Source organism: Nerophis ophidion, linkage group LG21 (genome assembly GCF_033978795.1).
Source record: "Nerophis ophidion isolate RoL-2023_Sa linkage group LG21, RoL_Noph_v1.0, whole genome shotgun sequence".
NCBI lineage: Eukaryota > Metazoa > Chordata > Actinopteri > Syngnathiformes > Syngnathidae > Nerophis > Nerophis ophidion.
In genome coordinates this window covers 13764458-13789378 of record NC_084631.1, presented here as the reverse complement: position 1 = coordinate 13789378, position 24921 = coordinate 13764458, and positions in this window count along the sequence as shown.

The following is a 24921-nucleotide window of genomic DNA, read 5'->3' as shown; positions in this document are numbered from 1 at the left end:
GGCTATAGAGCGTTTTCATTTCGGGCTCCAGTACTCTGGAATGCCCTCCCGGTAAAAGTTCGAGATTCCACCTCAGTAGAAGCATTTAAGTCTCACCTTAAAACTCCTTTGTATACTCTAGCCTTTAAATAGACTCCATTTTTAGACCAGTTGATCTGCCGTTTCTTTTCTTTTTCTCCTATGTCCCACTCTCCCTTGTGGAGGGGGTCCGGTCCGATCCGGTGGCCATGTACTGCTCGCCTGTGTATCGGCTGGGGACATCTCTGCGCTGCTGATCCGCCTCCGCTTGGGATGTTTTCCTGCTGGCTCCGCTGTGAACGGGACTCTCGCTGCTGTGTTGGATCCGCTTTGGACTGGACTCTTGTGACTGTGTTGGATCCATTATGGATTTAACTTTCACAGTATCATGTTATACCCGCTCACCATCCATTGCTTTCCTCCTCTCCAAGGTTCTCATAGTCATCATAGTCACCGACGTCCCACTGGGTGTGAGTTTTCCTTGCCCTTATGTGGGCCTACCGAGAATGTCGTAGTGGTTTGTGTTGTGGTTTGTGCAGCCCTTTGAGACACTAGTGATTTGGGGCTATATAAGTAAACATTGATTGATTGATTGAATTGGAGGCCATTGGGAAGACCCAGAAAACGTTGGGAAGACTATCTCTCCCGGCTGGCCTGGGAACGCCTCGGAATCCCCCGGAGGAGCTGGACGAGCTGGCTGGGGAGAGGCAAGTCTGGGCTTCCCTGCTTCGGCTGCCGCCCCCGCGACCCGACCTCGGATAAGCGGAAGAAGATGGATGGATGGTGTTAAATCAAGCTGTGTTCGGTTTACACATAAATAAGATGTGGATAAAGTATTATTATCACCTAACCGTAAAAGGACAGTCTCCCAAACAAACCATTTTGCAGCCATATTCAGAAAAGGGGTTTAAAAATGTGACTGTGGAACAAATTTACATCAAAGCATATCCAAAGCCCATCCATCCACCCATTTCCTACCGCTTATTCCCTTTGGGATCGCGGGGGGCGCTGGTGCCTATCTCAGCTACAATCGGGCAGAAGGCGGCGTACACCCTGGACAAGTCGCCACCTTATCGCAGGGCCAACACACAGACATACCCAATGCATTTTATGTAAACCACAAAAGCGTGTTAAAAGTAGATTTGAATACTCATAGGTGCCCTTTAAATAAGCATCACTTGTTCCACTTAAAGATAACACAAGTGGGAATGCTAACCAAACCGTGTTAAAGTTGACAGACACCAAGTCATTTTTTTTTAAATATATGATCTGGACCCGAGGAACAAATGTGGACGTGCCCTTAATTAATACCTTTCACAACAATGTTATTCAAAATTGGGTATTGTTAAATTGAAACATTCCCTGTATTGTATCTCATTGGTATGCACAGAGTATACCTAATAAAGTGTCTGTTGAGCAGCTTAAAGCAACACCAAGGGATGATTATTGTTTAGCTCGCAGACTTCAAAGACGAAACAAGTAACATCAAATTCAGGATTTAATCATCGTCTGCTGGTTTCAGTTTTAAACCACGTTTCCCCATTGTACAATGCATCAAAAGAAACTTGTCTTTAAACCACAAACATGTTTTTATAGCCAGATAGGCAGTAGGTAAATACACTGTGACCTAGGGGCTGTTATATTAATGTTGTTATGATATAACACTGCAGTTCATTCCAATTTTTATCGAAATCCGTCTACTGTAGAATGGCAATCACATTTGAGGTTCTACAGGCGGTATGTTTTTCTCACGAACTGAAATTATTTAATTGAGGGTTAGGGTTAGGGTTCGAGAGGCAAACAACACATGTGTTATCTACCGCCAATATTGTTCACTGACTAGCAAAACTCACAACTAATAAGGTAAATTTCGAACTCTAAGCCACTACTTTTTTCCTACGCTTTCAACCTTGCGGCTTATAAAAGGATGCAGCTCACTTTTCTTCACTGGCGGACATAAGGCAAAGAGTTACAAAACAACAACAACAACAAAAAAGACGCTGAAATGCTGTGTTATTGTGTGTACTATGGCACCTATTTTGGACGAGTTCGCTCACTGGAAGTGCTGCAATGCTCTTTAGAGCTTTTTACCGGTAGTACAATTGCCGTTCCGTCTTCTAGTGTGAATTAGTGAATTATATTTATATAGTGACTCAAAGCGCTTTTACATAGTGAAACCCAATATTGAAATTACATTTAAACCAGTGTGGGTGGCACTGGTAGCAGGTGGGTAAAGTGTCTTGCCTAAGGACACAATGGCAGTGACTAGGATGGCAGAAGCAGGGATCGAACCTGGAACCCTGAAGCTGCGGGCACGGCCACTCTACCAACCAAGCTATACCGCCCCTAGTCGTCCGTAGCGTTTTTACTTGTACAAATTCTTTACTCATCACTCCTGTGGCAAATGCAAGAAACACAGGGTTGTTTCTTTCAGGTCTTTATTGTAGACTGCCAACATGAGGATAGTGACAAACACAACATAACATGCACTTTTAAAGTGTCTCCCAGGAGAACAAACCACACCCCTTCTGCTGGGTGTGAGCATGGTCCTAGTGGCCGCCACACAGCCCCCCCGAACACCCAGACAGCAAACATTACCGGGGGCCTCACTCGTCTGCCGTAACGGGTAAAATGTCTATCCCGCGAGGGAGCGGGTGTACCCTGTGGGGAAGAATAAATAACAGGGCCCGGTGGAGGCGAAGGACAATCAACCCTAAAAGGATTTGGAGGGCGACCTCGACGGGGGACTTGGCCCGGCAGTACTTCTTCACGCGCAACACAATGCCCCGGTTTAAGCCTGTCTATAGAAACGCATTCCCTGCGCCCGCCCATATCCAGCACAAAGATTTTAGGACCGTGTTCCAGCACCCTAATTGGGCCATCGTAAGGGGGTCGGAGGGGCGAACGGTGGGCGTTGTGACGAACAAAAACAAAACGGGCATTTTTAAGCTCCGATGGCACAAAAGATTTAGGGAAACAGTGGTTGACCGGGCCAGGAGCCAAGGACTCCTTTGGCCAAAAGGGAAACGATCGCAGGTCACCACCCTCAGGTAAAAATTCACCCGGAACGCGGAGTGGTTGACCAAACACCAGTTAAGCGGGGGCTGCAGCGGGATCCTCTTTAGGGGCCGAGCGCAACCCGAGCATAACCCAAGGTAAACGGTCAACCCAATTGCTATCCACGAGCGCCACACGCAGAGCCGCCTTAAGCGACCGGTGAAAACGTTCACATAAGCTGTTAGCTTGGGGATGGTAGGCTGTAGTATGGTGCACCTGTACACACAATGACTGCGCCAAGGCTGACCAAAGCTCCGAAACGAATTGGGATCCCCTGTCCGAGGTGATATCAGATGGCGTGCCAAAACGCGCAACCCAGGCCGACAGAAACACACGGGCAACGTTTACAGAGGCAGTGGAGGAAAGAGGAACCGCTTCAGGCCATCTGGTGGTACGATCTACCATCGTTAGCAAGTGTGTATAACCCTGCGACGGAGGGAGGGGGCCAACTAAGTCCACATGCACGTGGTCAAACCGCCTGACCGGAATCGTAAATGGTTCGCCGGTGGACCTTGGCGCGCTGACATGCCACGCATACGGCAGCCCACTGCCTAACATCCTTCCTAAGGCCAGCCCAAACAAACTTGGCACCAACTAACGCCCGGGTGCGACAGGGAGTGTATTGCGTCAAAAACCAGGCGGCGCCAGTCTACCGGGACGACAGGCCGAGGGCGGCCAGTGGACACATCACAAAGGAGGTGCCATCCCCCAGACCCGGCAGGGAAAGAAGTCTATCTGCCCTCTCAGCGTCAGACAGTGTGAACCTCCGAAGCAGGAGGTTCTTGAGGGCGGGGTACTTGCCGCTCTGTGGAGGGTTTCTCAAAAGATGCATCGCGTGGCGAGTGGTTGCCTGGTCGAGTGATGTCATACCCAAGTGATACCGGGAGTCGTCGCCTGTTATCCCTCGCAGGTTGAGGAGAGACTCTACGTGCTAAAACCATGAGGCCGGGTCGCTCTGCCAGAACTCCGGAAGCATGCAGGTAGATGGAGCCACAGGTTGCTTGAGATGGGGCGACATGGCCGATGAAGACACCTGTTCTGCGCGAAACATTGTCGGGGTCACCAATGTAGCAAATGCAAGAAACAAAGGGATGTTTCTTTCAGGTCTTTATTGTAGACTGCCAACATGAGAATACTGACAAACACAACACAACATGCACTTTTAAAGTGTCTCCCAGGAGAACAAACCACACCCCTTCTGCTGGGTGTGAGCATGGTCCTAGTGCCCGCCACAGTCCAAGCATTGTTTGTAAGTTGTACAATATAACTTGAAAATATTTAAACTTACCAAACTCATATGTAGTGTTTGTAGAAGTGTTTGATGCATATTTGTATGTATCGTAATGTAATCAAGCAAGTGTCGTTAGCATTAGCTAATATGCTAACATGTTTACAAGTGCCTGTGTTAGTATTATTAACTTACGAAGGCATTCCTTTTTTATTGTTTCAGTTTCACAAATTCCTGAGTGAATTCACCAAGATGTCACCGGGGGGTTATATAGTCTGCTTAGCTGATTGGGGAGCTAGCTTCTGCAGCTAGTGGGTCTATGATGATGACCTCGGTTTTGTTTAATCAACTGTTATACTGCCGTCTAACAGGCACAGTGTGGAAACAATTAAGGTATGTAAATAAACATTTACAAAATCTTTCTCTGTAAATAACAAATTTTGATGAATCTATGGAGCATAGTCAGGTGCAGCTAATATATGGAAAAAAAAAAGTTTTCTTCTAGAATGTTGCGGGTTTGGCTTATAGGCCGGTGGGCTATATATTCGTAAAATATGGTATTTTCTCTCCATTTTTAAGTTCATTTTGAGTACAAAAAAAGGTTTCAGATGTTAAAACAAAGGAGCTTAATACGTTTGTACTCAAAAGATGTGCTCAGTCGTCATGTGATGTATTATGTTGTCAAATGGTAAATAGGTTAAACGTTTGTAAGACCAGTACAATATAACCTCCAAAGTCCACACTTGAGTAGGGTAAATTGTACTTTGCCTCGACACTTGTCAGATAATTCATGTTTTATTGCGTTATGATAACAAGTACAATGAGGCACACACTCCCTCTCTTTTTTTTATATTGTTTTGCTTCCCAGTAACCTGTGTGTTCCTGTAATTGTGCGCTCACACAAACACGCACAGGCACACAACACCTAATCGCCTCCAAATTTCTCCATGCCTGAATGCACGTACACCGACACGTGGAACTGTGGTAAATTTCCCACATGTGGTTGCTGTTGCACTCAATAACATCGGTAGGCCCTCCAGTGATGCATTCACACATTTAAGTATTCAGCCTCTGCGGGAAGAAAAAAACAACACAAGTAGTGCTTCTTGTGATAGAGGTAAAGTAGCTGCATCTTTTGTTGCCATGGTAACTCCATGTTCTCTCGTCTCATTTCTACTCAAACACATGAATTTTTGCTCACTGTTCTTTAGGAACTGCAGTCGTCCCTCGCGACAATCCACTTTAAATATTGCAGCTTCACTAATTCATACATTTTTATTTATATATTTTTTTTCATTCATTTAAAAAAAAAAATTAAAGCATACTTTACATGTTTTTGGCTTAAAGTATATGTTAAATTAAGTTGTATTTATGTCTTATATGTACTACAGTGGGCAGCACGGTGTGACAGGGGTTAGTGCAGGTGCCTCATAATACGAAGGTCCTGAGTTCAATCCCAGGCTTGGGATCTTTCTGTATAGAGTTTGCATGTTCTCCCCATGACTGTGTGGGTTCCCTCCGGTACTCCGGCTTCCTCCTACCTCCAAAGACATGCACCTGGGGATAGATTGATTGGCAACGCTAAAATGGTCTTTAGTGTGTGAATGTGAGTGTGAATGTAGTCTGTCTATCTGTGTTGGCCCTGCGATGAGGTGGCGACTTGTCCAGGGTTTGCTCCGCCTTCCGCCGAATTCAGCTGAGACAGGCTCCAGCGCCCCCCGCGACCCTGAAAGGGACAATCGGTAGAAAACGGACGGATGGATGTATTACAGTTAGGGATGTATACAGAGTAACTGTATTTTTAGGTACTGGATCCTAATTAGGTCGCTCCATGAGGACCGTGACGATTCTGGACTAACAATTCTGTTATCAGTGGCGGGCCATGCGTTTCCCACCTAGGCCTTCAGTGATGTCCGACTTCAAAGATTACCTCTCAAAATACCTTAATTGATGTCACCACATGACCATTGTTGGAGAATTACTATACAGGAACACGTTGAGTCACCACCAACAGTGTACAAAACAGGTTATTTTCTGGCACATTTAAAAATATGTTAAAATGCAACAGCAATTAAAACAAAAACTTAATTTAGAGTTATTTGGCCAAAAGGGTACATATAAGGGTTAGGGTTAGGTTTACTAATAAGCAATAATTCTGAGGTTATTGAGGGAAGACTCTTAATTAATGGCTTAACTGGTTGTATAGTAAGGCCATGCAGAATAATGCATTGATAAGTACTTAATAATGACAAATTAAGAATCAATATGTTACTAATTTGCATGTTAACAAGCAACTAATTAATAGTGAATATGTTCCCCATGCTAAAGTGCTACCCCAATTTTTATGCACTTAATTTTTGACTTCTACTTTATCAATTAATACAAACGTTTGTACACTTGGCCCTTTTCTACAGCAGGACTCTTCTTGGAACTTTCCCATTTAAATGCGTAAATACAGTACCCACTGTATTTCCACCGAAAATTCGTATGTATCTTGTATCACGTGTGTGTGACTGCCATCGACTGGTCCCACACATCTTTACACCATGCAAGCGCCAAAAAAAAAAGGTTTGAGGTCAGTAAGCACAAACAGAATTAATATGTAGTAGGTGCATTGGTCAATTTTAGAGAAAATGAAAGGATTTTATGTGTGCTTTGTAGTCCGAAAAATTTGGTATTTAGCTGGTCTGATCAGCGGGTCAGATGGGTGTCCTAAAAGGGCTGCATGTGCACTTTTTAGTGTGTCGCTATCTGTTCCAATAGGCCTAAATAAGCACAAGTCAGACAGGGCTTGTGGCTCAACCCTTAAGTGTTTACTCATGCACCCCACCCAAACACGCACGCCTCCCAACCCTCAGAGGCCAACTACTTCTAAACCAGTGTGTGTGTGTGTGTGTGTGTGTGTGTGTGTGTGTGTGCGTGTGTGTGTGTGTGTGTGTGTGTGTGTGTGTGTGTGTGTGTGTGTGTTATTTAAAATCCACCCAATTTGACATTAAAGCAGGATTTCTGAACCCCTCGCCCTCCCACTGCTAACTAATGGAGTCATTCATTCATGAACACAACACCGTGTGTCCTTTTATTTCTACCTCGCTGATAATCTGCTTGGTAACACCGAGTCGTTTCTGGGACCCTCCAAAATAAATTTAGCTTGTCATCATGACCGAGATCAGGTTACCCTCACCCCCGTCTAAACGCCCCCCTCCTCTCAACGTTGTCTTTTCCCCTCTGTGTTTCCCGGCCCGCATCAGAATCAGAATCAGAAGAACTTTATTAATGCCCGAGGGGAAATTAAGATTTTCAGCACAATCCCATTCAAGAGCTGACAAAGGGTTACAGGGAGACAGAACAGGATCGCTGACGGGTCTGCCAACTTCCGGCGCCCCTAACAGAAATGGTGACAAACAGGTAAACAAAGGGGGGGGGGTGAGAAAATAAAAAATCAGTCTAAGCTTGGGCCCCTGGAAAGGGGGTCCTGAATGAGGCCAAGGGGGGAAAAACCTCATAGCCATAGCACACATAATCATGTGTGTAAGAGGGAAACATGAAAGACCACAAAGGACATTAAAGACTTTAAAAGAGCAGAGATGATGTGACCAGCCACTTCTACACACAGCTACAAACATAAAACAACAACAACAACAAAAACAACAACATATACTTAAAGTTAAAGTACCAATAGTGGGAAGGAGGTGTGGTTTGGGCAGGGAGCATGATTAAGAGGAGAGTGTATATACAGCCAATTCACCAACTCGAGTATTTCACACACACACACACATATATATATATATATATATATATATATATATATATATATATATATATATATATATATATATATATATATATAGAAATGTATGAAATACTTAACTTTCAGTGAATTCTAGCTATATATATTTATTTTATTATATATATAAATAAAATAAATAGTTGAATTTCAGATGAAACCTATCAAATACACAGTAATAAAAACACAGTTGTTCTATTAACTGTACTGTGCTTGCTGGGTACTAAAAAAAACAACAACACTTACCTTTCACTATTTGAGTAACGTCACTTCCGAGTTTCCAGAAGATGGCGCCAGTGTGTGCTTTGCCCTGCCGTCTCTCGCTGTCAGCTCTGTTAGTTTTTGTGTTGTTTGCGTCTATTTTCTTCTCTGTCAGCTCACTGCTTGTGTATGGCCGCCAAACACTGTTGGATCTTTGCCCCTCTCCCACTGATATGATCAACTTCGACGGTTTTTCGACGTCCCAGTCAGCTTTTTCACCTGGCCGGATTCCTGCCTTCCTTTCCCGCCCCGTGGCTCCTCTCCCCCGTCACCTGCGGGCTGTGTGTCGGGTCCCACCCGGATTAGCTGCGCCCTTGGACCTGCTGGCCCCCGCCAGGTACGGTCTTGTGAACGCAAGATCTTTGACAAACAAAACGTTTATCCTGAAGGATTTCTTCACTTCCCGCGGATTGACTTCCTCTGTGTGACGAAAACATGGCTGAGAGCCGGTGAGTCCACCCCTCTTAATGAACTTCTGCCTCCGGAGTGTTCCTACGTTAATTCTCCGCGGTTGTCCAGTTGAAAAGGAGGAAGATTAGCAGTCGTTTTTAAAAATGACTTTAAATCCTCCCTTTTGTCAAAGTTTGTTTGCGACGAACCCCAAGGTGCAGAGACGGAGGGAGGCATTGAACAAGAAAACATGATTTAATAAAAATACTAAGACGAAAACAAACAAAGGGTTCAAACAAAAAGCGCGCAGGTGGGCGGATAAAAAAATAAGGGTCTTTAGTATAGAAGCTAGCAAGAAACAAAAAGGGGCCTAGCGTGGAAGCTAGCGGGTAGCAAACAGAAAACAGAAGTCGTTACTTGTAGAGTGAAAACAAAATGGAAGCAGGGAACAAAAGACAGTAAGTTACAAACAAACGAATATAGCTTACCGCTACGCTGCAATGAAACAACACGACAGGATAGCAACGACAAGAGCGACATTGGCAATGAAAATACAATGATCCAACACTGACTGGAGAAACAGAGCCGGTAAAATAGGAGCGGGCTGATTGACCACAGGTGTGGCCAGGTGCCAATCAGCAGCAAGCTGAGAGAACACAGCACACAGGGAGACAAACAGGAAGCTGAACCAAAATAAGAGTGCCGACAGGAACTAAGGACAGGAAATACTAAACACACACAGAGGAAAAACTAAAACACAAACAAACGGTCAGTGGCAAGCCTGACACCTTTCAAGCTTCGAACTGTGCATGTTTTAGCTGGAGGGGGCGTGGCCTCCAGCTCCAGCTGAATGTCGGGAGATTTTCGGGAGAAAATTTCTTCCGGGAGGCTTTCGGGAGGGGCGCTGAATTTCGGGAGTCTCCCGGAAAATCCGGGAGGGTTGGCAAGTATGACCAAGTATGCCTTGCATTCTCACATGACTGTGTAGAAGCCGTATATATTATATGATTGTACAGGCAAGCTGTATGTATGTAGGAAAAGCGGATGTGACGACAGGTTGCAGAGGACGTTAATGGCAGTGCCTTTAAGGCACGCCCCCAATATTGTTGTCCGGGTAGAAATCGAGAGAAATTCGGAAGAATGGTTGCCCCGGGAGATTTTCAGGAGGGGCACTGTAATCCGGGAGCCTCCCGGGAAAATCGGAAGGGTTGGCAAGTATGGTCTAAGCCTGGGCCCATGGAGAAGGGATCCAGACTGGGGCCAAGTAAAAAAAAACTCATAGCCATAGCCGACGTAATCATGTGTGTAAGAGGGAAACATCCAAAAACACAAATGACATTAAATACATTAGAAGAGCAGAGCTGATGCAAACAGCCACTTTTACACACAGCTATGAATAAATAGTAAAAGAAACATATACACTGTTGTGGCCTCTGCGGTATTCCACGCCATCGTCTGCTGGGGTGGGGGGAGCATGGCCAGAGACAGGAGCAGACCCAACAAAGCAAATTTACCCTCGGCCGCCCACCAACTCTCGGCCAGTGTCCAGTCCGCATGGATGAGCCAGGATGAATCTAAGGAGACCGAGGTGTCCGATACACGCTCATTCAGCCAAGACACTGTAAAGCGCCAGCTCCGCAGCCCTGTCTCTTTAATCCGCATCTCTTCCAGTCTCTCCAAACGGACTCTGGTGTGGCAGAGACCCAGCAGCTAGTCTCTGTGGCCAAAAGGCTCCCGGAAGGCAGATCCAGAAGTTCACAAAAAACCACCACTGAAATCACTAGAGTGCCACTCCTTGTCACACAGTCTCCAAAAGTCCCGAACCAAAAGGCAAAAAAAAACCCCACATGAAAACCAGAGGGAAACATCAGGAACACAAAAGGATGACACAAGAGCACAGAGCTCCTGCCACCAGCAGCCACTACAGCGGCGCCTTCTCGGAAAACATCCCCGTAAACATTCCTCCTCATACCTATTCCCACCGTTTTATGTCTTTCTTTTCTTTTCTTTTAAGGAAATTTCCTGGGGTTTCCGGTCCCCCGGTGGACGCAGTAAAATGTATGGCCTAATTAGAATCACACACTCCTAATTGGCCCTTTCCCAGGTCCCATTCATAATGTTTAACGTCACACCTCGCTCGGAATGTTTGCATCTCTCTGTGTCACTTGAGGCCCAAGTGGGAAATTAAGGCTACCAGAGCACAGTAAAAGCCCGGCGCTGTCTGGACACCGCGAGTGTGTGTGTGGTGCACTCATTAGCCCGTGCCCTCTAACGAGAGCCTCAGGAGGTTTAACACCTATAGACGGGACCCGTCTATGCCAGGCTGGTTATAATTATAGCAGCCAGTCTGAACCACAGTGCATTAACAAGCTTCTTTCTGCGCTGTAATTAGAAATGTCAGCGCTGACCCGTTGGTCCTGTTCGGTCATTTCTCTTCCTCGCTTCTCCGGAGGAAGCTTCAGTGTATTAAGAATTCAAACGGCAACATAGTCCCCTGAGCCTTTGTTTTTTAACCTTTTTGAGCCGAGGCACATTTTATGCGTTGAAAAAATCCGGAGCCACACCACCAGCAGAAGTAATTAAAAACGAAACTCAGTTGACAGTACAAACTCGTTGTCGCAAAGACTTTAAACGAGATATGTCCGATAATGGCTGTTTTGCTGATATCCGATATTCTGAGATTGTCCGTCTCTTAATTACCGATTCCGTATATCAACTGATACCGGTATATACAGTCGTGGAATTGACACATTCTTATGCCTAATTTTGTTGTGATGCCCCGCTGGAAGCAATAAAACCATGTAACAAGGTTTGCCAAAATAAATTAACTCAAGATATGGAAAAAAATGCCAACATGGCACTGCCAAATTTATTATTGAAGTCGCAAAGTGCATTATTTTTTTCAACATACCTCAAAACAGCAGCTTGGAATTTGGGACATGCTGTGCCTGAGAGAGCATGAGGAGGTTGATGTGGGCAGGGTTGGGGGGGTGGGGGTTGAATATTGTAGCATCCCCGAAGAGTTATTGTTGCAAGGGGTTCAAGATATTTCTTCTGTTGTGTTCATATTGTGTTACGGTATGGATGTTCTCCCGAAATGTGTTATTCATTCTTGTTTGGTGTGGGTTCACGGTGTGGTACATATTTGTAACAGTGTTAAAGTTCTTTTTACGGCCACCCTCAGTGTGACCTGTATGGCTGTTGACCAAGTATGCTTGCATTCATTTCTGTGTTTAAAGTTGTAGATATTATGTGATTGGGCCGGCACGCAAAGACAGTGCCTTTAAGGTTTATTGCTGCTCTGTCCTCCTCCCAACGTCTGTGTACCACTCCGTACAGCGTTGTTTTAAAAAGTCATACATTTTAATTTTTGAAACCGATACCGATCATTTCCGATATTACACTTTAAAGCATTTATAGGTCGATAATATTGGCAGTCCGCTATTATCGGACATTTCTACTTTAAGCCATTCCCAAGCATGCATCAAAAAGGTGTACTGTCACCACTTGTCACATCACGCTGTGACTTATTTGGAATTGTTTGCTGTTTTCCTATGTGTAGCGTTTTAGTTCTTGTCTTGCGCTCCAATTTTGGTGCTTTTTTTTGTTTGTTTTTTTGGTATTTTTCTGTAGCCGTTTAAAGGCCTACTGAAATGAGATTTTCTTATTTTACCGGGAAAGCAGGTCCATTCTATGGGTCATACTTGATCATTTCGCGATATTGCCATAATTTTGCTGAAAGGATTTAGTAGAGAACATCCACGATAAAGTTCGAAACTTTCGGTGCTAAGAGAAAAGCCCTGCCTCTACCGGAAGTCGCAGACGATGACATCACATGTTGATGGCTCCTCACATATTCACATTGATTTTAATGGGAGCCTCCAACAAAAAGAGCTATTCGGACTGAGAAAACGACAATTTCCCCATTAATTTGAATGAGGATAAAAGATTCTTGTTTGAGGATATTGATAGCGACGGACTTAGAAAAAGAAAAAAAAAAATACGCGATTGCATTGGGACGGATTCTGATGTTTTTAGACACATTTCCTAGGATAATTCTGGGAAATCCCTTATCTTTCTATTGTGTTGCTAGTGATTTAGTGAGTTTAACAGTACCTGCGGGTGTTGATGCGCAGTGTCTCAGGGAAGTCGACGGCAGCTGCATGGACGGCACAAGCTCAGCTGATATCCGGTAAGAAGCGACTTTTTACCACAATTTTCTCACTGAAACTTGCTGGTTGACATTCGGTTGGGAACCATGTTCGTTGTGATCCATAGTAAAGTTTCACGTCTGTGAATTTTAAACAAGGAATCCCCGTGTGTTTGTGTGGCTAAAGGCTAAAGCTTCCCACCTACATCTTTCTACTTTGACTTCTCCAATATTAATTGAACAAATTGCAAAAGATTCAGCAACACAGCTCTCCAAAATACTGTGTAATTATGCCGTTAAAGCAGACGACTTTTAGCTGTGTGTGTGTGCAGCGCTCATATTCCCTAACAGCCTGTGACATCAAGCGTACATGTCATCATTACGAGACGTTTTGAAGAAAAAACTCCCGGGAAATTTTAAATTGCAATTTAGTAAACTAAAAAGACCGTATTGGCATGTGTTGCAATGTTAATATTTCATCATTGATATATAAAATAGCAGACTGCGTGGTAGGTAGTAGTGGGTTTCAGTAGGCCTTTAATGTCTTTCTTTCAGCGATATTTCCCGCATCTACTTTGTTTTAGCAATCAATAATATTTCAGTTGCTTTTTTTCCTTCCTTGTGGGGACATTGTTGCTTGTCATGTCATGTTCGGATGTACATTGTGGACGCCTTCTTTGCTCCACAGTAAATCTTTGCTGTCCTCCAGCATTCTGTTTTTGTTTACTTTGTAGCCAGTTCAGTTTTAGTTTCATTCTGCATAGCCTTCCCTAAGCGTCAATGCTTTTTCCTAGGAGCACTCACCTTTTGTTTATTTTTGGTTTAAGCATTAGACACCTTTTTACCTGCACCCTGCCTCCCGCTGTTTCCGACATCACCAAAGCAATTAGCTACCGGCTGCCAACTGCTGATATGGAAGAGTATTACACGGTTACTCTGCCGAGCTCTAGACAGCACAGACACTCAACAACACATTATTTGCAGACTATAATTACTGGTTTGCAAAAAATATTTTTAACTCAAATAGGTGAAATTAGATAATCTCCCATGGCACACCAGACTCACGGCACAGAAAATAATTGAGTCCTAAGAATAACAGTGTGACGTCCACGTTGCAGCAAGCCGGCCACAATGGAAAACTGCAAATAGCTTTTCCAGGAATATTAAAAATACAACAGCAGAAAAAAACAGTTGACTTCAATACTGAGTATCAGTGCATCTCTTTTTTGGGAAACAATGAAAAGCTTTTAAAACTTTCTTATTTACTTGCTTATAGGCAAACACCAGCGCGTCACATGATATTACAACCCTGAGAGAGCTCAACTCCAGTGCGCTTCTCAGCCTCGGAGGCTTTGCCGATTAATTTCACATTCAAGCCGTCCCCCAAGGTTGCTTGAATGAAATTTCAAGCTTCCAACATTTTTATTCAATTTTTTTACATTACCGACTCGCGCTGTGGCCGAGCGCAGGCAACAAAAATTCATTTGAGAAAGTTGACCCTAAAAATCCATATCAACGCCGCACGGCGGATTATGCGAGCACTAAAATCACCTGTGGCAGTGATTTTTTTAATTATTTTTTTAATTCCCATTTTCGTACGGCAAAGAGTAGCAATAAACAGTATATCTTGCTGTGAATTGGTACCACTTGCCGACACTCACACACAAAACTCACAAATATGAAGCCCTATCTATACCTAAAGCGGGGGTCTGCAGTGCGCGGCTTTCGAGCCACAAGTGGCTCTTTAGCGCTCCCTGGAGCTTTTTCAAAAATGTATGAAAAAGATGAGGGAAAAAAAATGTTTTGGTTTAAATATGGTGTCTGTAGGAGGACATACATGACACAATCCTTCCTAATTGATACAAATCCCACTGTTTACATTAAACATGCTTCACTGATGACAGTGTCTGGCGCGCCCTATTTTGTCCTAATTGCGGAAGTCCTTGAACGCACCGTAATTTGTTTACATGTACAACTTTCCTCGACGCTGCCACAGAAAGACGTGTTTTATGCCATTCCGTCTTTGTCTCGATTTGTCCACCAAACGTTTTATGCTGTGCGTGAATCCACAAAGATGAGCTTTGTTGATGTTGTTGACTTGTGTGGAGTGCTAATCAGACATATTTGGTCACGGCATGACTGCAAGCTAATCGATGCTAACATGCTATTTACATAATGCATCATTATGCCTCGTATTCTAGGTATATTTGAGGTAATTTTATTCGTACTTTCCGTTTCTTTCAACTTGAACACACACATCTTTATCTTTGGCCATTCTAAGCCAGTAATTTCCAGGAGTTATCACACCCTCTGAAAAGCCTCCGTTTTAGTGATATTTTCCAATGTTGTGACAATGTGTAGAATGAATATTACATTTTAACATTCCTGTCAACGAAGATTTGCATCTGCCTGTGACACATAGTCATGTTGATAGTAGTTTAAAATAGCTATAATAGACACTTACGTCATGTGTTGCTTTCATTATATCACTTACAGTATATAAGGCTTTACATTTTTTGCGGCTCCAGACAGATTTGTTTTTTGTATTTTTGGTCCAATATGGCTCTTTCAACACGTTGGGTTGCCGACAACTGACCTAAAGCAACACATACAGAACAGTAAATAATAAAACTTAAGCAGAGACGTTAAATACCAATTAAATGGCTTTGCATAATTACCAGGGTGGACAATATGGCAGATTTCGGTATTCATTCCATCCCAGGATTTTTGATTTGTTGTTGATACTAATACTTTTTATTTGAACATTATCAAGATCATTGAAATATTTTGGGATTTCAACTTTAATATGTTGATCATGATTATAAGAAAAAAAAACGGGAAAAAAACACAAGACAAAGGTTTGAACAATATTATATGTGAACAATTTGAAAGTTAACACTACCAGAAAAAAAATACAATCATTCCCTTTTACCATGAATTTATTAACGTGGACCCCGACTTAAACAAGTTGAAAAACTTATTCAGGTGTTACCATTTAGTGGTCAATTGTACGGAATATGTACTGTACTGTGCAATCTACTAATAAAATAAAACCAATCAATCCTTATTGCACCTTGTACTACATAACATTTTTTGGAGCAAAATAAAGTCAGTATTTGAAAACAACTAAATAAAAGCAAGAACTCTTACAGTGTAACCTGCTTATCTCGACAGCCGTTGTACTGCCCCACTGACTTAGACATTTGGAATGGGTATTGCTGGAATTCTGACACATGACTTCTTCCCGGAAGTGAAAACCAGTGGTAGTCTACCAAGCTCAAACTATCTATATACAAAATAGGCTTAAATCTTCCAGCAAAAAAACTGATACAGGCAAAAAATTCAAACTATGCAATGGAATAGATCCCTATACTTTATCAAAAAGGATTTGTTGAGTGATATCCAGGATTACGTCGATCGCGTTCACAGACATATCGAAACGGTTGTACTCCAGATGCCATTTAACACCACAAAACAGATAGAAACTTGGAAAAAAAATGGATGTCTGCAACTTCTTTGTGTGTGGCTTTGTCAAGGAAATTGGTATAAAAACTCTATACATCGTCTTTTGCACAGGAAAGATTCATGATTTAACTTTGCATCCAACACAGTGGTTCTCAGCCTTTTTTCAGTGATGTACCGCCTGTGAACATTTTTTTAATTCAAGTACCCCCCAATCAGAGCAAAGCAGTTTGGTTGATAAAAAGAGATAAATAAGTAAAATACAGCACTATGTCATCAGTTTCTGATTTACTAAATTGTATAACAGTGCAAAATATTGCTCATTTGTAGTGGTCTTTCTTGAACTATTTGGAAAAAATTAAATACAAATTACTAAAAACTTCTTGAAAAATAAACAAGTGATTTCATTATAAATAACGATTTCTACACATAAAAGTAATCATCAACTTAAAGTGTCCTCTTTGGGAATTGTAATAGAGATCCATCTGGATTCATCAACTTAATTCCAAACATTTCTCCACAAAAACAGAAATCTTTAACATCAATATTTATGGAACATGTCCACAAAAAATCTAGCTGTCAACACTGAATATTGCATTGTTGTATTTCTTTTCTTTACATTCATCTTTTGTTGAATTATTATTCAATAAATATATTTATAAGGATTTTTGAATTGTTGCTATTTTAAAAATATTTAAAAAAAATCTCTTACCCCTTGGCATACCTTCAAGTACCTCCAGGGTTACGTGTACCCCCATTTGAGAACCACTGGTCTAATGGACACTGTTTACAACTAGTGTGTTTTTCAACGTCTTTATCAAAATAAAACTACAGATATCAACATTGTGTAAGTGCTTAAAGCTTCATTAATGATTGCTGCCTTTGGTAAAAGCTTAACTCTGTTAGGTTGTGCTCACATTTGATTTATTTTAGTTAGACTTGCCGAGTTGATGCTTTTCAAAAAACTTGTAGCAAACATGTCGTGGAGGGAGGTGTGGCCAGCACACAACATAAAGTACACAAATAAAGTACTATCTTATCCAATCTAACCAAAAATTAATATAATATAATCCAAAATAAGGCACACAAATAAAGTACTATGTAATCTAATCTAACTTGCTGGAGGAAAGATCACTGCCTCTGTCTATGGTGCTGAGGAAAAGCACCATCGGATAGGAGTGGGTGCGGCATGTGCTGACGGCGAGACACAGCTGGCAGGTGATTAGATTTCACAGGTGGTATGCGTTAATCTAATCATCTGTTGTCTTTAACAGTAAGCGGCCTGGAGCAGAAGGGGAGAGAGAATATGGACATGGCTAAAAAGTTGCGTCCTTCTGGAGAGAAAACTTTTAATAAAATGTATGGACATTAAAACCTGGTTAAAAACTGCACGCTTGGGTCCTGTCCTGTGTCTACCAGTGGAACGTCTAGGAAGCGACTTCCACACATGTTTGAAAAATACAAATTAAATCAAGATAATACTTAAATGGGAACTAATAACCGTTAAATGTATATCAAACAAACCTCGCCGTCGTTTCCACAAATCTTGCACTTTGTCGAGACAAACTGTGGTTACTGACAGTGTTTTTTTCTGAAGTGTTCCTGAGCCCATGTGGTGATATCCTTTACACAATGATGTCACTTTTTGATGCAGTACTGCCTGAAGGATCGAAGGTCATGGCCTTGCCTGCAATGATTTCTCCAGATTCTCTGAAACTTTTGATGATATAACAGACCGTAGATGGTAAAATCCCTAAATTCCTTGCAATAACTCTTTGAGAAATGTTGTTCTTAAACTGTTGGACAATTTGCTCGTGCATTTTGTTCACAAAGTGGTGACCTTCGCCCCATCCGTGTTATGATTCAAATAAGTGTCTGATGAGTATTCCTCACCTTTCTCAATCTTTTTTGCCACTTGTGCTAGCTTTTTTGAAACATGTTGCAGGCATCAAATTCAAAATGAGCAAATATTGGCCAAAAAATAACAAAGTTTACCAGTTTGAAAGAATCTTGTCTTTATTGTCAGTATTCAAGTGAATATAGGTTGAAAATTATTAGTACACTAGGAAAATGGGACCCATTACCTCCCTGCTTGGCACTCAGCATCAAGGGTTGGAATGGGGGGTTAAATCACCAAAAAATCCTTCCCGGGCGTGGCCCCCGCTGCTGCTCACTGCTCCCCTCACCTCCCAGGGGGTGATCAAGGGTGATGGGTCAAATGCAGAGAATAAAACATGCTGCAGGCATCAAATTCCAAATGAGCTAATATTTGCAAAAAATAACAAAATTTAACAGGTCGAGCGTTAAGCATCTTGTCTTTGCTGTCTATTCAAATGAATATAGGTTGAAAAGGATTTGCAGATCATTGTATTCTGTTTGTATTTACTATTTACACAACTTGCCAACTTCACTGGTTTTGGGTTTTGTAAAAAAAAAAAAAAATCATAATACAGTATAACCTTTAAGTGGGTTACACGTACACTGTCATTCAAAAGCTTTGACGTATTGCCCCCAAATAACCTTTTTACTGATTTTATAACAATGTGAGCCACACGACAAGAAAAAAAAACATTGAAGAGAACTGAAAAATATCTATCTCATCACATTGGTATCGACTCAATACTGATACTGGCATCAATACCCACCCCTGTACTATGTATATAAATGCATTCGGAAATGAATACCAAACAATCCGTCACATCATACTGTAATGTACTGTGTTATGTGTAGTCGTTTCCTAATTTGGCATCTGTCTAGGCCAATTTGTACGTAATAGAGTTGCCATTCACACGTACTATAGCAACTGATGTCAACCCACTAAAATATATCATCCAATGATGGGATTTCTATAAAGGGCGGGTCATGCTTGCAATGACATCAACAATGTCAAAACATTCCTTGAAATGCTCCTTCCTCTTCCTTGTAAAACCGCGAGCATACTTCCGAGGTGAAAACAGACGACAGAATGTTTGGATATTTAAATGACCAGTCTTGCTTGGCTGCTCATTGTCTTTTTCCATAAGCTTATTTTAACCGGATATACGCCCACTTTCCTGTTCGTGATGTGATTGGTCGTAATTGGATGAACTTTTCTATGAGGAGTTCAGCAAGCCTGTGTGTGGTGGCGTCTTATGCCTGGTCTTTGTTTGACCCCCACGACCTGGGCCTTCAAGTGTATGCATGCCTTACCTGACCTCCTAGAAGGTTGTGTACATACCCCCACCGCATACTGACGTTGTTGACCAGGAAAAGCAAGACAAGGCTGTTGTCTTGTGTCTATAAATACTGTATAGTTTGCTCTAGAACGGAGGAAAACATGAAATCATAAAAGGTCCAAGACTGCTGACCTGGGGCCTTATGTAAAAATGTCTTACTAAAAAAAAAAAAAATAATACACACGCAAGTACAAATTCAGATGTATTAGAGCAGGGGTCACCAACGCTGTGCCCGCGGGCACCAGGTAGCCCGTAAGGAACAGATGAGTCACCCGCTGGCCTGTTTTAAAAATAGCTCAAATAGCAGCACTTACCAGTGAGCTGCCTCTATTTTCTAAATTGTATTTTTTTACTAGCAAGCTAGTCTCGTTTTGTTCAACATTTTTAATTCTAAGGGAGACAAAACTCAAATAGGATTTGAAAATCCAAGAAAACATTTTAAAGACTTGGTCTTCACTTGTTTAAATAAATTCTTTTTTTTTTTTACTTTGCTTCTTATAATTTCCAGATAGACAATTTTAGAGAAGAAATACAACCTTAAAAATGATTTTAGGATTTTTAAACACATATACCTTTTTACCTTTTAAATTCCTTCCTCTTCTTCTGACAATTTATATCAATGTTCAAGTAATTTTTTTTTCCTATTGTAAAGAATAATACATGCATTTTAATTTAATTCTTCATTTTAGCTTCTGCTTTTTCGACGAAGAATATTTGTGAAATATTTCTTCAAACTTATTAGGATTAAAATAAAAATAAAAATAATGATTTGTCTTTGTTAGAAATATAGCTTTGCCCAATGTGTTATATATTATAACAAAGTGCAGATTGGATTTTAACCTATTTAAAACATGTCATCAAAATTCTAAAATTAATCTTAATCAGGAAACATTACTAACGATGTTCCATTAATAATTTTTTTAATTTTTTCAAAAAGATTCAAATTAGCTATTTTTTTCTTCTTTTTTTTTGGTTGACTTTTGAATTTTAAAGAGTCGAAATTGAAGATAAACTATGTTTAAAAATTTAATATTATTTTTTTTCGAGTTTTCTCCTCTTTTAAAAAGTTCAGTTAAGTGTTTTTTTCATCATTTATTCCCTACAAAAAACCTTCCGTAAAAGGAAATAAAATGTACGACGGAATGACATACAGAAATACCCATTTTTTTACATATATATATAGATTTATTTATTAAAGGTAAATTGAGCAATTTGGATATTTCTGGTAATTTATTTAAGTGTGTATCAAACTTGTAGCCCTTCGCATTAATCAGTACCCAAGAAGTAGCTCTTGGTTTCAAAAAGGTTGGTGACCCCTGTATTAGAGTGTGTGCATGCACAAATCCAAGCACATTTCTTTTGACACGGCAATCAATCTAAATTTTAGACCGCCGAGACCCTTACAAATACACAAATCATATTAAAAGTAGGCATGTGCTAGAGCTTTGCACGTTCTGCCCAATCACAATAAAAAAGAAGGTGCTTTTTTCCGGTGTTAGAGCGAACGACAAAGGGTTGAAATGATGAATTATGAGTGCTCCAGAAAAGACCGACAGGCTAAAATAAAAAAAAAAATAAAAATGGTCGGGCATCAGGAAGAAGGTGAAGAAAAAGATGGATGTACATCGCCAAAACAGACAAGCTCCACATCCCTCCCAAACCCAGTGCTTGATGGCAGCAGACAACCATACACAATAAATGTAGAACAGTGGGTGACTCTAATATAATTATAGTTTGTATAATTTACAACAACGTGTTAATACAGTAGCCTGCTAACAGCCAGATTAGATTTTCATGTGAATATTATTTTACATTTAACCAGGCCAGCCCTATCAAAATGGATACGAAACACTTTTACTCTTGTTTGATTATTCAATTTATGCACACCAGATCGGATGTTTCTGCCCTCAAGTGACATATATCAGATTTTTTTTGGCCAGTCTAAACGCTGTGAATGGATTCAAATCTGATCTTTTGGCATCAGATTCAGGCCACATCAGAATTTAGTCCTGAATCCGATCGGTATCTGATCTTTTTCTAATGTGACTTCAGTCTAAACACTACGTGACCTGAATCTGATTTTGTCGTCAGCTTTGGGCGAACTACGTCTCTCGTGTGCGAAATGCGTAAATGGATATTTAATCAAAACCCCCGGTTTTTGTTTCTATGTAAGACGACCAAGTTTTTGGTTCATCACTTGTTAATAGTGCACAAATAATAGGCTGTATGTAATATATGAATACATTTTTTTGATTCCGAAGAAATAGCGATTGTTGAAAGACCGCTTCGGCGCATTTGCTTACATGTGAGTTGAAAAATAAATCTCTTGTAGATGTAAGCTGCTTTACATGTCTCCTCTACTTAACAGCCAATACAACCCTCCCAAATATATTGCACAATATACATCCATTCATACATCATGTTACATTCATTTACTTTCACATAAAAAACATAAATTTTTAAGGTGTTGCAACTTTTATTTTATTTTGTAGTAGTAGCAACCTAATCCTAATCAACTTTATTTGTTTTCACTTTATGAAAGTGCACATGCAAGTCACATCGCGGCCATTTTGGGGCCACATTAGGGCCACTATTGGGCCTGTGCGCGTTTACACTGTCGTCTGATAAAAATCACATATTACTTGCAGTGTAAACAGACAGCTGGAAGAAATCCGATCTAAAAAAAAATCTGATTTGGGCCACATTGGCCTGCAATGAAAACGTACCATATTTTCTGAACCATAGGGCGCACCGTATTATAAGGCGCACTGCCGATGAGCGGGTCTATTCAGAGCTTTTTCTAAACAAAAGGCGCACCAGATTATAAGGTGCATTAAAGGAGTGATCGTATGATTTTTTTCTAAATGGAAAACACTTCCTTGTGGTCTAAGACCTCAACCATTGTCCCTGCCCCCAAGAAAGCACGGATCACAGGACTTAATGACTACAGGCCGGTTGCGCTGACGTCTGTGGTCATGAAGTCCTTTGAGCGCTTGGTCCTGTCCCACCTAAAGGACATCACCGCCCCCCTCCTGGACCCACTGCAGTTCGCTTTACCATGAATTGATTAACGTGGACTCCGACTTAAACAAGTTGAAAAACTTATTCGGGTGTTACCATTTAGTGGTCAATTGTACGAAATATGTACTGAACTGTGCAATCTACTAATAAAAGTATCAATCAATCAATCAATCAAAGCTTACAGAGCCAACAGGTCTGTGGATGATGCAGTGAACCTGGCCCTCCACTTTATCCTGGAGCATCTGGGTTCCCCAGGAACCTACGCGAGGATCCTGTTTGTGGACTTCAGGTCTGCCTTTAACACCATCCTCCCTGGACTGCTACGAGACAAGCTCTACCAGCTCAGCATGCCCGACTCCCTCTGCCGTTGGATCTATGACTTCCTGACGCACAGAAAAGACCACGTAAGGCTGGGAAAATTGTCTCAGACAGTCGAACCACAAACACTGGTACTCCTCAGGGCTGTGTACTTTCCCTGGCTCTTCTCCCCTTTATACAAACTGCTGAACCTCCAGTCACCAGTCGGTAAAACTGCTGAAGTTTGCGGATAACACTACCCTCATCGGGCTCATCTCAGATGGCGATGAGTTCGCCTACAGGAGAGAGGTGGACCGGCTGGCGTCCTGGTGTAGACTCAACAACCTGGAGCTGAACGCCTATAAAACAGTGGAGATGCTCATGGACTTTAAGAAAGTCACAGCCCCACTATCCCCCCTCACCCTGATTGACTCTCCCACCCCCGTCTCCATTGTGGACTCCAACTGTTTCCTGGGCACCACCATCACCCAAGACCTCAAGTGGGAGCTGACCATCAACTCTCTCATCAAGAAGGCCCAGCAGAGAATGTACTTACCGCGGCAGCTGAGGAAACTTAAGGTGCCGACCAAGATGCTGGTGCAGTTTTATTCAGCCATCATCGAGTCCATCCTCACCTACTCCATCACCGTGAGGTTCCCCGGCGCCACAGTCCGGAACAAGCATCGACTGCAGCGCATCATACTGTACGTGCTGCTGAGAAGGTGATTGGCTGCAAGCTCCCATCCCTCCAGGACCTGTTCTCCTCCAGGACCAGTAGGCGTTTGGGTCGAATCACAGCTGACTCTTCTCACCCTGGACACAAACTATTCTCCCCTCTCCCTTCAGGAGGGTGCCTACGTTCTATCCAGACCCACACCACAACAGTTTTTTCCCCTCGGCCATCAGACACATGAACAAGAACAACATCTGATAGCTCACTTACAGCTCATCTTATTACCTATTCTGTCTTATATGTCTTCTATGTTGCACAATTGAACCAAGAAAAATTCCTAGTTTGTGAACCTGTTCTCAAACAATGGCAATAAAAAACTATTCTGATTCTGATTCTGATTCTGATTCTGATTCTGATTATGATTATGATTCTACATAACATGTAATGGTGGTTCTTTGGTCAAAATGTTGCATGGATTATGTTTTACAGATCATCTTCAAGTCGCTTGCTGACCTTCGCTTCAGGATGCACCATTTTTTGGCGGCTTTATTTACGTCCACTTCGAGAACGTCTTCTCCCCGTCATCTTTGTTGTAGCGCTGTAGGGTGCAAGGACGGGAATGGGTGAAGTGTCGAAAGATGGAGCTAACTGTTTTAATGACATTCAGACTTTACTTAAATCAACAACGAAGCAGCATCTCCTCATCCGTGGCTCACTAGTGCAATAACGATGGAAATGTGTCATGTGAAAAACCATCCGACCAGAATCCTCTATCAACTAAAGTTCCTTGGGTGAAATTATGTAAACTCCACTACCTTAGTGGTTTTTAGCGCTTCCCTAACGAGATATAAGTTAGGACATTAAGCTACTTTATTTTAGAAATGGCAACAGCAGAGGGTGAATGTCCCATAACAAGAAGATACATCAACCCCACAGACTACAGTGGCGGACGTGTGCAAATTTTCAAAACTTATGCAGATCTTAAATACACATCAGCAGGTACCAAAAGGTAAGAAAAGTTGGTTTTGCATAATATTGCAAAACAAAACGCAACAAAATATATGTCTGCTAATGGGTGCCATTTTGCTGTCCTTATACAGACACTATAGTAATACTTGTATTTCTGACTACGGTAGCCATAACGGGCTGACAGTCCATCAAGTGGCGCGGCTTCTGTCATGATCCTTGGTCCAGATCGTGTTTTTGTGTTTTCTGTTAGTTTTGGACTCCTCTAGTTCCTGTTTGTGCACCTCCAGAGTTTGCCATGGTTGCTCATCATGTTCACCTGTCTCTGATTAGTGTTCGGCCGCTCACCTGCTACCCCAGCACGAATCAGAGGCATTATTTAAGCCTGGCATCATTATT